The sequence below is a fragment of the Ahaetulla prasina genome, chromosome 1 (genome assembly GCF_028640845.1).
Source record: "Ahaetulla prasina isolate Xishuangbanna chromosome 1, ASM2864084v1, whole genome shotgun sequence".
NCBI classification, from domain to species: Eukaryota; Metazoa; Chordata; class Lepidosauria; order Squamata; family Colubridae; genus Ahaetulla; species Ahaetulla prasina.
This window is the reverse complement of record NC_080539.1, coordinates 95,540,587-95,557,421: the sequence shown is the minus strand read 5'-3', so window position 1 is coordinate 95,557,421 and position 16,835 is coordinate 95,540,587. Positions and strand designations below refer to the sequence as shown.

The window sequence follows — 16,835 nt, the reverse complement described above, 5'->3', positions numbered from 1 at the left end:
CAGAGGCTCCGGGCGCGCATGCGCTTTTTAATAGCGTTGGCCTCGGCGGAGGAGCTGGAGTTTCCCTGCTTCGCTCAAGCGTGACTCATTCCGCGTCCCCCCTCCCCCGGCTCCTTCCTTGCCCCCGGAGATTCCACGGAGGAAGTGGGGGGCGAGGGCAAGCGGGAGCGATCTAGGCAAGATTCGGCGAAGAGGGAGGGCGGCCGGCCGGCCCTCAGGATCCGCGGGGAGGAGACGTGGGGGAAGGAGCTGGCAGATCTCCGGCTCTCTCCAGCAAGCCTCTGCGTGGCGGGGCGCCTGGCCACGTGTTTTTAGTGGGATGCGGGCTCTCGCGTACAGGTGAGCGGCGTGTGACAAGCGACAGGCAGATGCTGTGGAAGGGAAGCCAGCGCTGCCACAGAGGCCAACAGGGTTTCCGCGGTCCTTTAGGTTTGACAGCGGAGAGGCAGGGAATCTGAGCGTGATGCCGCCCACACTTAACAGAGGCCCTTTAAAAAAATGTTTTTAAAACTAATGGAGCGCGATCTAATCGATGCTTGCAACAGACTTGGGCTGTTTTTTTTTTTTTAGAATGGGATGTGTCCACCCAGGGAGATTTGGAGAGAAACTAGCACAGTCCCAGCTTGTTTTGACTCCAGAGGAAACTGAATGCCCTTTTATCCAGGGAAACAGAAGTGATGGGAAAGGTGGAAGTCGAGATAGGCGGCTTGCTCAGGGTTGTTTTTTCTCTGTGCTGAGAAGCTAAGCAGGATCAGGCCTGGTTAGTGCTTGGCAGGGACATAATTCAATCTTCCAACCCTCTGGGATGAGGTTTCGAAGTATTTCTAGTAGGACTCTGTAAAAGCTTTACTCCCTATGCCATCAGTCTGGTAAACTCACAAGATTTGTTTCTCTTGTACATGTATACATCCGAACTAGTCTGTGTTGTTTCTCCATGTCATATAACATATGTGGGTATGTGCATAATTTTGTATTTATTTATCTTGTTTATGTAGTGTATGTTATAGGCGGAGACCCTTTGAGAGCTGTATGCAATGAAATTTTATTTTAATGTATGCCGATTAGTGTACATTCAGTGACTGTAAAATTATTCAAAGTCTAAATTCAGGCTAGACCGGAAAGTTGAACAAGCATATCCTGAAAGCAACATATATGACTGCACAGTTGTGGGGTCTATGGAGTCCTTGGTCCTGTGTTCAACATTGCCTTTACTGAATCAGACCATTGGCGTAAGCTTATTAGTATAAATTTCTCTTATTATCAAAATTGATAAGATTGATCAAGATCGTAGCCCACATCCCACAAAAAAAAAGAAGGAAGAGACTTTCCTTCATTGTCAGATTGCTGTTTTTCTGTTCAGGGAGAAAGGGTTATTTTTCAGTAGAGAAGAGACTTGGAACAATCTGACCAGGAAAGAGAAAAAAATCCTGGGAAAAAATCAGAGATGGTCTCCCTGGTACAGCTCTCCAGAATAGTAAGTAAGATGTTTTTCAACCTGTGTAAGCAAGTTCTTACTGCTTTCCTCTTTCCTGGTAGATCCTCAAAGAGTGTGCAACTTTTAAGAATGTATACCGAGATGGGCAACTAATTAATTAAATAAAATGCAGATCACGTATCGAACATATGGATATCAGTGGATGAAGGCAGTTTCTTGGAAGCCAGAAATATAATGAGGTTAATCACATTTCCCCCACACATTGTATTCTCTGTATTTTGATGTTTGATGTGATAGCTAACTCTGCTCCTTTCTTTTTTTAATGTTATGAATGCAACAGTAAGCTTATTGCACAGAAGGATTGGTGAATATGTCAAGTTGAATGTTGTGAGTTGTCTTCCCTGACTTAGGCTTGGGAAATGTACGTAAAATAAATTTTAATTAAAACATAAACAAAAGTGTTTGTCGTGTGTAAATTTTAAATGCAAAATCAATACAACTTTGATTTAAAAACTTCTTAATCAAGGGTTAAATGTGATTCTAAGATCCTTAAGGTAAAGAAAGAGTCTTGATCTGACCTTCTTTATTCAGAACTGATCCATAAGAATTGTAGTATACATAAAGTTGAGAATGTTTTACCTGACAACCTGCTTGATCATTTTTAAATCTTATAAATTAAATCTTATATGGTAAATAACCATATATACATCATCACATAAAATACCAATCAATCAACAATCAGAATTGAGCTGGAAGGGACCTTAAAGGTCTTCTAGTCCAAATCCCTGCTCAAGCAGGAGACCCTATACCCTATATAGCAGGGGTCTCCAACCTAAGCAACTTTAAGCCTCGAGGACTTCAATTCCCAGAATTCCCCAGCCAGCAAAGCAGGGGAATTCTGGGAGTTGAAGCCCTCCAGGCTTAAAGTTGCCAAAGTTGGAGACCCTTGCTATATAGGGTCTATCCTAGGAGCACGCGCTCCTTGGGGCCGTAACCAGGAAGAGGAGCTGCCCAGGGGGCATGCGTGCGCCAGTAAGCAAGTCTTCCGGTTACTGCCACACATGCGCACATGCCAATCAGCTGAGCGGCATGCATGCTGACACCAGAAAATGGAAGACTAGCTCTTCCGGTTTCTGGCACTGCCGCATGCACAAAGGGCAGCTGATCATCGTGTGCGCATGCACACCAGAAACCTGGAAGAGGAATGGGCGAGGCTGCATGTGCCAGGCGACATGGCTCCGTATGCCACTTTGGGCATGCGTGCCATAGGTTCACCATCACGGCCCTATACCATTTCAGACTGGTGGCTGTCCAGTCTTTTCTTAAAAACCTCCAGTGATGAAGCACCTAAACTTCTGAAGGCAATAATCATGTAATTTTAATACCGATAATAGTGTGGTCTTACATTCTAAAGGAATTAAATTACACATTAAGAATACTTCTCCAAGAACTGATTTAATTTTTCATTTCCAAGGTAATTAATTGATTGTCCATTTGACCCAAGCTATCAGGAGCACAGGAAACCAAATGAACTTTCAAATCATCTGCTGTTCTTACACGTGAACTGACTTTAAAATTAGAAATACCTGAGTGTGAAGATGAGTTTAACACACCCTCTGATTCTTTATTTATAAGCAAAGGGATATAGTCAAACAGCTAGTTATATGTGCCTGTAACCCTAACCATAACATTTTCATAATCATAGTTCATTTAATACTTAAAATGACTGTGTGCAGGCTGACTAAAACAACTAAGGCAGGCTTTAGAATGCCTAGTAGTTCTCTGTGGGCAGGCAAACCATCATCCCAGTTCAGCTCTGCCACGCATCAATGCGCGCCTCCCACTAAATAGCTGTTGTGTCTGCGCCCCCCGAGCCGGACCCCCTGCCAGAAAGTGACTCGGAAAGTGAGGGGGAAGGGCCATCAGGACTTACCTCTGGAGCACTGGCTTCCCTGGCTCAGCTCCAGGAGCCAGAGGCAGGCAAGGTGGAGGAGATAACAAGGCCTCCGTCCCCTGACTCTTCCCCCCCCCAGGCCATGCCTCCATGGCAATCAGGCCTGGCTGGACCCTAAGTTTCGTAGGCAGGAGAGGCAGGAACAACAGAAGCAGGGGTGGGGCAGGCCTAGGAAGTGCTGAGTCATGAAGCCATACCCCACAGGATATAAAAGCAGCAAAGGCTGCTATACACTTCATGGCAAGCAAATCAACTGCTTAGAGGGAGAATTAGAGCTGAAGTCCTGTTTGTTCCTGGTTTCCTGGCTGACTCATCGGCATCAAGAGAGATAACAGAGACACTTGGCAGACGCTCACTAGTTTGCTGCCAGAGCTGATAGTTGCCTGCTAATTAAGTCATCGCTCATGTCTCCTGGACTGTGGAGGGGGACAGATCAATAGCTGCTTGTTGGGTCTCTGCCACACGTGTGGGGGCATGTGTGGGAAGGCGTGCATGCACGGGGTGTTTGTGGGGGTGCACGCATGTGCAGGGCACATGCGTGGGGGCGAGCACATGCACAGGAGCAGGGCGCGTGCGGGGACCCACATGCACACTTTATTTTGCGGGTTCGGGCACGCGCGCACGCTTTTGCACACACACTTAAGCGCTTTGGGCACTTGGTTTGGAAAAGGTTAGCCATCACTGCCCTAGGCAAAGTCCTGAGGCTGCTATGGCCATAGCATGGACAACTGATGTCCATCATACAGCCATGACATAAGAACAGGTTGAAAGCGCAGATTGAAGTTTTCTATGAATGAAGATTGCTAATTGCCTGTGAGGTGGGGTAATTGGATAAAAGGGGTGATTATAGTGTGGTTTATCAAGAAGATGCTAGGCTGGGTATTGTTGCTGTATTATATGAAGGAACATCATTCAGGTATTTTTTCCCCCAAAGACAATACTTTATCTCTTGTAATATTAGCCTGCAATATTGTTATGACTGGTTCAAATGTAGTCCCTTCCACTAAGAAGAAGTGGATTCTTATGGAAATGAAGAGCTTTCTTTTTGAGGGAAATGAGCAGTCTTGAAACACCATAAGTAAGTAAACAAGAAGATAAATAAATAAATAAATATCCCACAGAATCATGATTAATTCTCAAGATTTCTGGTCATCTGCATATATCAGTCATGTGCTTATCTGCTGTTGTATTTGTGATACAAAGACTTAAATGCAGCAAGAAGGAATAACGAATGTTTGCTGTTGTTTCAGAACCAAACAGTGACTCTACTGAGTGGGAAAACGAGCATTCAATCTTCCAGGCGTACCCACTTATTTTCTGAGTTATAAATAACATCATTTGGAAAGATATTGGATCAGTTTCTTAGCAATCAAAGATGGCTGTAAACAAATCATTGATTCTCAGAGTGGAAGGACAAAACACTGAAGGTAATTGGATTCTACTGTCCTGTTTTCTGAAGTTGCTTCTTCAGCTTTCCTTTTTCCCTCTAGTATTTAACTCTCCATCAGCTTCATCATACTTACAGAATTTCAACTGGAGCAAAGATCAATAGACTAATGTGCCTTAAAATCCATCTGAGACTCAAGATTTTTTAAAATGAGAAAAACACTTTGTTACAATGTTTTTCATGTAGAATAATTTTATATTACTAATTCTGAGTCCTGTAGTATAACTATTAATGTCAACATGAAAAGAAATTTAGTTCCTCTTGAATTCAAACCATAGCTCAGCCATTCAAGTGTTGTTGTACAGAGTAAAGATATTACTATGAGATCTGCATAGGAAGGATGGAATAAAAAGTAATGTTAATAATCCGAAATGGAAATTTCCTCCTAGACATCACATGTTGGTGAGTTGTTTTTATAATAATAATATTAAAAGTAATACAAACAAAAAATAAAAGGTGGAGAAAAGATAAAAAGGAAAATAATAGAAAAAATAGAAAAGAAAGAAAAACTAAAAATATAGTAAAGAAAAAAAGCAATATATAAAGAAATGACTTCCACCTTGTTCATCATAACAAAAAAAACAATTTTAGTAAGTTATCGTCTTGTCTTAAAATACAAATGGTCTCTTTTTCCCATGTCCCATCTCTTATTTATAAACAAATCCTTAATGCCTCATCATTAGTCCTGATGTCAGCAAAAGTCCATTGATTACTAGAGATAACAACAGATATGTTTAAAAAGGTAAAGGTAAAGGTTCCCCTCACACATACGTGCTAGTCGTTGCCGACTCTAGGGGGCGGTGCTCATCTCCGTTTCAAAGCCGAAGAGCCAGCGCTGTCCGAAGACATTTCCATGGTCATGTGGCCGGCATGACTCAACACCAAAGGCGCACGGAACGCTGTTACCTTCCCACCAAAGGTGGTCCCTATTTTTTCTACTTGCATTTTTACGTGCTTTCGAAACTGCTAGGTTGGCAGAAGCTGGGGCAAGTAATGGGAGCTCATCCCGTTACACGGCAGCACTAGGGATTCGAACTGCTGAGCTGCCGACCTTTCGATCGACAAACTCAACGTCCTAGCCCCTGAGCTACCGCGTCCCCTAGATCTATTTTACCCTTGATCAAATAAGCCAACTTTGTATTCTTTCATTTTACTTCTTCTAATCTTGATCTTATATCAAATTATCTCAAATAATTTTCTAGAATTGGATTTCTTAAGGGTAAAGCAGGGGTGAAATCTAAAAATTTTCCCTACCAGTTCTGTGGGCGTGGCTTAATTGGTGGCCGTGGCTTGGTGGTCAGATGACTGGGTGTGTGTGGCCAATAACAATAAATAATAAAAATAATAAACAAAGTATAAAAACAATAAGAGGTATCAAAAACCAACTTTCACACTTTACACACACACAACACAACATAACTGACTCACACACAATGTAAAAGCAGCTGCACTTCACACTTCACACAGCCACAAAAAGCTCAAAAACCAACTTTCACACTTTACACACACACACCTCACACACACACACACACACAATGCCACATACAGCTTTCTGAGATTTTGTGTGTTTGTGTAGTTAGAGTGAAACACTACAGAAACACACCAAATCTCAGAAAGCTGCACAAATATTTTATTTTATTATTTTATTTTATTTTATTGTGGACTTCAAATCCCAGAGTTCCTCAGCTAGCAAAGCAGGAAGTCAAAGCAAGCTTTTTTTTTTCTTCAGTAGCTGAAGAAAGCATGCATTTGCAGCCGGAAAGGAGCAGTAATTAAAGGTAAGTGAGGAGGGGGAATTGGCTGGGCATGGGTGGGGGCTCTTGTAAGTGGGGCTGTTAAAAAGTGAGTTTAAAAGCCTGTGAGAATCAGGAAATCCTGGGTTTTTTTTCTTCACCCCCCCCCTTTTGGCTGAAGAGGGTTTTTAAAAGAAAACTTTTAAAGGGTTTTGATCTCTGCTCAGCCCCGGGATCATCAGAGGGTTTTTTTTTTAACTTTTAAAGGCATGTTTCGGCTGAAGAAAAACTTTTAAAAGTAAAAAAAAAACCTCTGCTGATGGTGCGGCTGAGCAGAGGCGGGGGGGGGGGGGGGCAGGGATTTTTGCTACCGGTCCTCCGAACCAGCAGCTGCCATCGCTACCTAATCGGGGGAGCCGGTGCGAACCGGGAGCATTTCACCCCTGGGGTAAAGGTTCATTCTCTGAGCTTGTGGGTTGGTTTCCAAATGTTTCATTATCAGGCTAGATAACATGTTCAGCGGAGTTTAGGGAAAATTCTTCAAAGCTTTAAGTAAGCTTTGGTAAATCCAATATAGGAAAATTATCCAGGTTATATTCTTCTTTTGTTATTTATATATCCTGTTCAATTATTAAAATATCAGTCAATTTCCTTTGTATGTCCAGTATAACATCTTTTTCCGTTATAGCCTGATACTTTTAAATCCACTTTCAAATCAATCTAAATCTTGTCAGGTAAAACCTGTTCTTTTTCCTTAATATCTTTTAAATACAGGGTTGGAAAGGTCTATAGGGTCTATCTATAGAGGCAGGCACTTTTAAAATTAACTTCTGGGTCCATTGTTTAAACATATTCTTCAACATACCTAATGTTGAAATCTTTTTCTTCATTCTGTATTTGTATTTTAAGATTGAATGTTTTTCTTCTTTAATTGTAACCTTTGAGTCCTTCTAGTTCCCTCTAGTGTTCAATTTTTAAAGTCTTATTAAGAATTCAAAACAAAAGCATTTTCCCATGGGGAAGATTCTTTACAGTTAATTCCAAAATCCTATTTCGAATTTATCTGGACCCATAGTTTGTTGCTAAACTTTCTGGACCAACACTTCTAATCACAAGTGATTAGAAAAGGAAGTATATGAACCCAGTGGCCTTTCAAACTATGGTTTGGGCAAGATTAGAGTAATGCTCCCCATTACTCTAAATCCATTGGAAACTGCTGCATTGCTTCTAGCAGAGCCTTATTCAGTTTTCCATTTCTTCCCTGAAGGTCAGTCTTTTTTTTTTTTTTTCCTCAAAGGCCCTTGCTGCAGAAAACTAATTGCATACAAGAGCATCATTCATCACTGTTCACATATCTCTTAAATATATTTGGAAAGATGTCTGCAATATATACTACCAGCATCAAGTAGTGGTTGTAGCTTTGGACCTTGACATAAAGAAATCTAAGTTACCTTCATCACTGGATGACTTTGCTCAAGATGCTTTCTTTCCATCTAAATTCCCTCAGAGAACAATATGGATAAAATTAGCAGAGGTCACGTATGCCACCCTAGAGCTCCAAAGGAAAGAACACAGTGTAAACATAAGAACTATTTTTGTTGAATTTGAAAGGCTTGGATGGCAATAAATGAAACACCGTTCTTTAAATTAGTATTTCTTAAACTTGGCCTCTCTGAGATGTGTGGAGTTCAACTCTTTGGGAATGAGTGCATACATCTTAAAGTGACCCAAGTTTGAGAAACACCAATTTGTCACCTATGTGTGGGTTCAATGTCCACATGTTATGCACATGTTACACATGCACATGCTGCAACCCCACTTATATTGATGGGTTGGCTGGCCAGCAGCCAGCATTTGAGCTGCAAGCCACATTTAAGAAGGAAATTTGTCCTTTGTCTCTTAGGCAGGAGAGGCTTAGTTAGATGCCATTCTAATTCACTCTTCTAGATTAAAAAAAAGTGTTCTTTTTAGAATTTGAAGAAAAATGGAGTAACACATTGCTGTGCTTGAAATGGGAAAGTGAGTGGGGTCTACTATGCCCTCATAGCTCTGACTATGAAGGCTGGAGTTTCCTCAAGAAACCTAAGAAGATCCAGAAGGACAAGAACAAAATTCGCTTTGAAAGGGTCCTGTTTAGGAGTAATCATGTCTAGCCAGGACAGTGAACATTTTAATCTTTCTTTGTGTATATGTGCTAATTGTATCTTACTGTCCCTTGTTTTTTTCTCTCTCTCTGCACAGGTAAGACTATTCTGAGTAATGTGTGGACATGGCAAATATATTTTATTGTGTTTTTTATTAAATTCTTGTCCTCTGGAATTTAATTTGGAAGCAAAGATCCTGCCTGGCTCATTAATTATAGAGGGCCAGCATCATATTATGGTCTGCCAAAACAAGTGCATTTACCTTTGCATATCAAATTTCATATATCTTATATTTTAAGGGTTTTTTTTTCAAAGTTTAATTTTGTTTATCTCCATTCATTTAACTCCTTTCATATAGTCTTTCATTTGTCCAAAGAATAGGACAAGGTACGGGAGCCCTGTCTCTGTTAGTTGAAGGACCATCTGAAAAGGTAGTGTTGTGTCTCGCCCAATCTCACCACAGCCGGGGCCTGCTTATCTGCTTCCGAACACGGAGGAATGTTCTAGTATGCCTCCCGGCCCCAGCCCTGGCTGCATGCCCAGACAGGCTGAAGAGGAGGAAATATCTCCAGCCCCCAGCTCTGGCTCCATGCCCAGGCAAACGGAGCAACTAGACCCCTCCCCCTCCTCCACAGCATGTGAGCCTGAGGGAGGTCTATTGCCAACAGCTGCCGACTGGAGTGACCCCCACGTCAGAAGACTTGATAGGCGGAGGCAACAGAAGGAAGGGAGGGGCAGGCCTGGATAAGTGCTGAGTCATGGAGCCACACCCCATGGCCTATATAAAGGATCTGCTTTCTGGCATTCTCTGAGTCAGGCAAAGTCTAAACATATCTTGCTGAAGTCACTTTCTGATCTCCTGCCTGCCCTGAGGACTTTGCTAGGACTTTGGCAGAGCTGCAGAGGCACGCCTGATTCGGATTTCCCTGACCCGGCCATCAGCGGAGGAGTGGGACACGACAGGTAGTTGGTGGCAGCAGTAATCACCAACAATGAAACTGTCGTATCCCCCTCCCCCTCCGACGACCGGGTCTAGGAAGTCCGTATCAAGCGTGGCAACGAAGCCTCTGCAGCTTTGCCAAATTCCTTCCAAGTTTCTCAGGGCAGGCAGGAGTCCAAGTTGTGACTTCAGCAAACTAGATGAGACTTTGCTTGACTCAAGGTTGGAATGCCAAAAGCAGGTCCTTTATATAGGCTGTGGGGTGTGGCTCCATGACTCAGCATTTATCCAGGCCTGCCCCTCCCTTCCTTCTGCTGGCGTCGCCTCTCAGATCTCCGGAAGCGAGGATCCTCCCACTTTGAATTGTCTTCTGCTGTTTGAGAAAGGGAGGGGTCAGAAGAAGTAGGCCCGAGTAATTCCAATCCGTGACTTCCTCTGATGGCTGAGCCAAAGGAACACACGCCGTATGAGTGAGGTTTGTTTGTTCATTCCTGACATCCTGTCCGGGCATGGGGCCAGGGCTGGGGGCTGGAGGCATGACAGGCCGTTCATCTTCATTATCAAACTTGGAGTCTGATAGCAGGCCCGGGAGGAGGAAGGAGGACGAGCCACAACAGAAACCAAGGTGCATAGATCCAGACAAACGTGGTGAAAGGAGGTTTGTAGCCTCCAGCCTGTTACTCTGTAGGCTCATCCTTTCACTGCAAGGAGAACTGGAACTCTGGTCCTTCATATGGTCAAAACAAAATGAAGCTGCATCTGGGTAAGGAAGCATCCTTGTCTAAACAGATCAGTAGAGGTCTTCCTATATGGCTCGTGATAATGTTTCAGTTAATAGTTTTGACACTCTGCACCAGGGGTGTCAAACTCGCGTCGTCATGTGATGTATTGCGACTTTTCCCCCCTTCATTAACCTGGCATGGGCATGGCCAGCATGTGACGCATCCTGCCCATAGGCTGAGAGTTAGATAGCCCTGCTCTACACCTGTGTGAAAGCAATTGGCTGGCTGATTAGGTTAGTTAGCACAATAAGGAAGAAGTTTGTTTCTTGTAAGCATATGACTCTCTTGAAATATCTCAGAAGGCTGCCAAGTTTTGCTTGGTGGTAACTGTCATAAGGAAGACCTGGATCTAGTGCCAGAATTAGTATTTTTTTTTAATCAGTGCTGTTAGATAAGTTACTTAGTTTTAATCGTATGTGTTATGTGTATTTGTATAATGACTTTGGCTTTCAGCCATAAACAAAGATGCTGCCTTTGGAAAGAATATGGTAGGTGAACAAGATCAGTGGTTGGATTCAAATAATTTAACAACTGGTTCTCTGCCCTAATGATTTCTTCCAACAACCAGTTCACCAAACTGCTCAGAAAGTTAACAACCGGTTCTCCCGAAGTGGTGCAAACTGACTGAATCCCACCACTGAACAAGATTATGAGTTATCCAATTCATCTCTTTAATATTGAAATAGTCATGAAGATAGTCCATTTCATGGTCCTTCCTGCCTATGTGGACTATGCTAACTTTACATGGCTAATCTAAGTCAATAAAGCTTAAATGAACTGATCCTTTCAAACTAGATTTCTCCATTAAAGTAGGTGCTGCTTCAAAGCAAAACATTCAATCAGATGGCTCAGAAGTGCTTTGGGGATTCAGTGCTATTCTGTTGCTTCTTACTAGATTTTGATAGACAAGATACTGTGTTGCAGCTCTGGTACCCAGATAGAGAAGGCTAGGAGCAAGCTGAGTGGTACAATATGCATTCCATCATTCTCTTAAGTAGCTGGCCAATAAGGTTTATCACTTTATTGAGTTCCTGCCTATCAGAATTCCCCCCCCCCTTGGTTTGTTTCTCTTCTCCCTTATATGTTTTCATTCTACATACTAGGATTTCCTTTCTCTGCATTTTATTCAGCCTGGAGCGGTGGGGGGGGGGACAGAGAAGAACTATAATCCTCTGTAGCTTTTACTTTCTTGGTTTGTCTTATGTGCGATTGTATCTTTTTACAAATCTACATCTTATTAAAATCCCATCTCATCTGACCCAGGTCAAAACCTGACCCCAGGTTTTGCTTATGTCTCTCTAATCACAGTTCTTTTAGCTCCCTCATCTTCATCTTCATCTTTCGTCTTTCCTTTAGTTCTTCCCACTCCACCCCAGCAAAAGTCCTTTTGTCTACTGTATTATTATTATTTTTATTTACATTTATATCCCGCCCTTCTCCGAAGACTCAGGGCGGCTTACAGTGTATAAGGCAATAGTCTCATTCTATTTGTATATTTACAAAGTCAACTTATTGCCCCCCCAACAATCTGGGTCCTCATTTTACCTACCTTATAAAGGATGGAAGGCTGAGTCAACCTTGAGCCGGGCTTGAACCTGCAGTAATTGCAGGCTGCTTTGTTCTAATAACAGGCTTCTTACAGCCTGAGCTATCATGGCCCCTGTATACAGTATCTATCTCTATTGAATGATTATATCTGAGAAGGGATTTAAGGTTTGACTACCATATGGATAGATAGATAGGTAGATATATTGTAATATTATTGTCTATTTTATCTGGCTGTGAATCGCCCTGAGTCCTTCGGGAGAAGGGCGGTATACAAATTTAAATAATAATAATAATAATAATAATAATAATAGATGGATGGATGGATGGGTATTTAGACAGACAGACAGACAACTTTATTGTCATTTTTTTACTGCGAGCACACTGGCCTCATTAAAAATGAAATTCTTAATGTTGCCTGCTCTCTAGATAAAGTGTATATCTACCCAAACACATACATATACAGATACTATATACATACATAAATATATACCTGCACAATATATATATATATACATAGATATATATGTTTATTTATTTATTTATTTTGTCACAACAGTATATATAAGCATAAGCATGAAGTAGCTATATAATATATAAGCATATATATAAGTATAAGTATGTAATAACTATATACATTGGATATAATGAAAGGAAACAGTAGGACAGGAACGGTAGGCACGTTTGTGCTCTTATGCACGCCCCTTAAAGACCTCTTAGGAATGGGATGAGGTCAACAGTAGAAGTTTTTGGTTAAAGCTTTGGTGATTTTGAGTAGATACCACAGAGTCTGGTAGTGTGTTCCAAGCATTAATAACTCTGTTACTGAAGTCATATTTTCTGCACTCAAGATTGAAGCGGTTAACATTAAGTTTAAATCTATTGTTTGCTCTTGTATTGTTATGATTGAAGCTGAAGTAATCCTCAACAGGAAGGACATTGCAATAGATGATTCTATGAGTTAAACACAGGTCCTTTCAAAGGTGGCGGAGTTCTAAGTTTTCTAAACTCAGGATTTCAGGTCTGGTGGCATAAGGTATTTTGTTATATTCAGAGGAGTGGAAAACTCTTTTTGTAAAATATTTCTGGACACGTTCAATTGTATTGATGTCTGAAATGTGGTATGGGTTCCAGACAGGCGAGCTGTATTCAAGAATTGGTCTAGCAAATGTTTTATAAGCTCTGTTAGTAGTGTAGGGTTTCTGGAGAAGCAGCTATGTAAGATTAGGTTAACAACTCTTAATGCCTTTTTTTGTGATGTAGTTGCAGTGGGCTTTGGCACTTAGGTCATTGGATATGAAGACTCCAAGGTCTTTGACTGGGTGGGGGTCATCTGTAAGGTAATGTCCATCGAGTTTGTATTTAGTGTTTGGATTCCTTTTTCCAATGTGTAAGACAGAGCATTTGCTGGTTGAGATGTGGAGTTGCCAGGTTTTAGACCATTCTGACACAAAGTCAAGGTCTTTTTGAAGAGTAGCTGTATTGTTGGTAGTGTTAAATAGTTTGACATCTTCAGCGAAGAGAACACAATTACTTTTAATATGGTCACAGAGATAATTAATGTATAATATGAAGAGTGTTGGTCTAAGAACACTGCCTTGGGGAACGCCGCTATTGACAGGAACAGGATTTGATAGGGCACTGCCTATTTTGACCACTTTTTTTTTGACCACTTTTTTTTTGATACATATGTGTATTTTTTGATACATATGTGTACATATGTGTGTGCGCACACACACACAGACACTAATCACTGACCATTTTGAATATGTAGCGAAAGAGGAAACTTGAGAGTTCACAAGGTTGATGCTATATGGAACAAAACTATGACTGAATGTAGATGGATACCACAAAACCTCCTCCCACAAGGTAACAAGGAAAACAGGTCATGAAGAGGACGTGTAGTGTCTCAGACAATCCTGCGGACTCTGCTCAACCATCACTTATATGCCATGTCCTGGATAGAAGGTAGTGAACTACAAACAGTCTTTTCTGTCATCCTTACCACCCTCTGCACTAGTGGTGAAATGCTACCGGTTCGCAACAGTTCAGGCAAACTGGTAGTGATAAAAGCTGTGGATTCAGACGAACCAGTAGTAAACAAAAACCTACCGGTTTGTCCGAACTGATATTTCTGACGATCATATGTACCACGTGATTTAAATTCGCTTGTTAAATCCTGCTTTCTAGCAAATCTAAATCATGCGGCACAGCTGTTCCCCCCCTCGCTGTTCTACTTACCTTTCCAAGCCTCTTTTTTCCATACAAAGTGTACGTTTGGTGTGTACTATGCATGTGCGTGCAAAATGTATTTGGTGTGCGCTGTGCATGTGTGTGCAGCATGTGTTTGGTGCGCTCTGCACTGCACATGCACGGGCAGCGAACCGGTGGCAAACTGAGGAGGATTTCACCACTGCTCTGCTCCACCTTCCTGGATGAAGCAGTAATGCCTCCAAACCAGACAGTAATACAATATGACAGGATAAGTTAATGCCATGTATATCAGGAGCTTGTATTCCAAGGCAAATGGAAGGATGAGTTGATCAGGCCAGCCTAGGATATACAGAGTTGGCAGCATGCAAGGGTAGAAGGGCAGGTTCAGTTTTTACCAGATTTAGTCCTAATAGCAAGTCCTCAGCAGATTCCTAGTAACAATTCCTAGTAGTAGCCAAAGGGTGTAGAGTTCTTTAGTAGTAGCAGCTGAAAACCTCCTTTCCCAGAGTCCTCACTGAAGGACTCTCCTGTTTGGAACCCATACCATATATCTGATATCAACACAGTTGAGCATGTCCAAAGGTATTTTACAAGAAGAGTTCTCCACTCCTCCGAAACCAATAAAATACCTTATTCCACCAGACTTGATATCCTGGGTCTAGAAAACTTGGAACTTCGTCGCCTTCGACAGGACCTGGGTTTAGCTCATAAAATCATCCGTTGTAATGTCCTTCCTGTTAATGACTTTTTTAGTTTCAATAACAATATCACAAGAGCTACCAACAGATTTAAACTCAATGTCAACCGCTCCAGTTTAGATTGCAGAAAACACGATTTCTGTAACAGAATTATATATGCTTGGAATGCATTACCTGACTCTGTGGTTTCTTCTCATAACCCCAAAACTTTTACTCTAAATCTATCCACGGTTGACCTCACCACTTTCCTAAGAGGACTCTAAGGGGCGTGCATAAGAGCACAAATGTGCCTACCGTTCCTGTCCTATTGTTTCTTCCCCTATATATATATGTGTTTATAGTACCTTGTTTCTCCTCATATATATGTTTATATATTATATAATCCTCTATGTTATACTTGTATATATTGTTACGACGAATAAATAAATAAAATAAATAAATAAATAAAATAAAGGTAGAAGGGGTTGTAATCCTTGGTGGGGTTTAACGTAGGCAACCAAGGAAGGTTAATAATGCTGAGACATCTCATGTACCTACTTATGAAAAAAAGTATAAAAGTCTCTGGGGAACTCCCTTAAAGTGCTGGATGAGCTGAAGGAACTGCCCAGAAACAATTATCATGCTGTAATGGTAGGAGGGAATGACACTGAAGGACAGGAAAAATGTTCTGATAAACAAAACCTGAGTCTGAAAGATGGGTAGGAGCAGGGGTGAAATGCTACCAGTTTGCACCGCCGTAGTGGCGGCAGTCTGTGGTTTGGCAAACTGGTAGCGGTGGTAGCACAAAGCTCTGCCCACCCACCCAGACATCGTTACTTCCTGGTTTTAACCAGGAAGTAACCTGTTTTTGACCCTCTGCGCACGCACAGAAGGCTTTTTGCTTGCGTAGAGGGTCTAAAATCACATGTGGTGCGCATGCATGAGCGGAGCGCACTCAGAGTGTGCATTTCCAAACTGGTAGGGAAGGTAAATAAATTTCACCCCTGGGTAGGAGTGGAGAAAATATCTCAGAAGGGACCCTCCTTCGTTTTCGGGAGAATAAACATAAGAGGTACTTTCAGACTTGCAAGACTTTGTTACTGAAATCTTATAACAAATGCTTTACTAATCACTGCTGACACATGTCCATCAGCCAGTATTGCAGGTGAAAAGTTATGCAGCAGAATGTGTGATTCGAATCCATCTCCCTAGGACCTGAGCTGGTGGAGCAGCTGGTGTTCTTGAAAGTAAATCTCAACTCCTGCAATATCCCAGGAAAAACCTGGAAACAGAAGGAGTGCCATCCTTGCTTTGTTATATGCTGTTGCTATGTTTATCTTTTCTTTTATGTACACTGAGAGCATATGCACCAAGACAAATTCCTTGTGTGTCCAATCACACTTGGCCAATAAAAAATTCTATTCTATTCTATTCTATTCTATATGTTCTTATTTGGATTGCTTTGCATCTGCTCAGAGCAAGTAATCCCACTCCAGTCAGCAGGGTCCACAGCACTGACTGACTGAACGATGCATGCAATCGTGTCTTCATACAAATTTCACTATTATTATTAGCATTCTGAGTTCTTGTACAAAGATGTAAGTCATAGCATTTACATGACATCATGAACAGAATGTTCTCCTGCTCCCTCTTGCAAAGGGTAACATTTGGAACAGATGTTTTGTAATTTTAACCTTTTTTCTAGACCACACAATTTGGTTTAGACGTCTGTCAGACCTGGAAGCCATCATTTACATTTGGGCCTTCAGGCCTGCCACATTTTCTACTGTGGGAAAATGGGAGGGGGGATTGCATGGGTGATATATAGTCAAAATAACATTCTTTTCTCAGAGAGTCAAGGCCACCTTGGCCTGCAGCTGTGATGAGGTGACTGGGAGGGATCTGCAGTTTTGGGTAGTGCCTGATTGGATCATGTGATGGACATGTGGGTGCTGGGCAGAGAC

At 41.8% G+C, this 16,835-nt stretch overlaps 1 long non-coding RNA gene across 4 annotated transcripts; it reads left to right on the top strand.

The window, feature by feature from the left end:
- The first annotated feature begins 49 nt into the window (after positions 1–49).
- Positions 50–16,560, top strand: LOC131191281 (uncharacterized). Of its 4 annotated transcripts, none has more exons than XR_009153458.1 (5): positions 50–339; positions 1,537–1,674; positions 4,640–4,816; positions 6,566–6,614; positions 16,084–16,560. It is a non-coding gene; the product is annotated as an uncharacterized LOC131191281 (long non-coding RNA). The 4 variants fall into 4 exon arrangements; XR_009153459.1 differs by having other exon boundaries at positions 1,537–1,856; positions 6,569–6,614; XR_009153456.1 differs by having other exon boundaries at positions 1,537–1,856.
- The last annotated feature ends 275 nt before the right edge of the window (positions 16,561–16,835 follow it).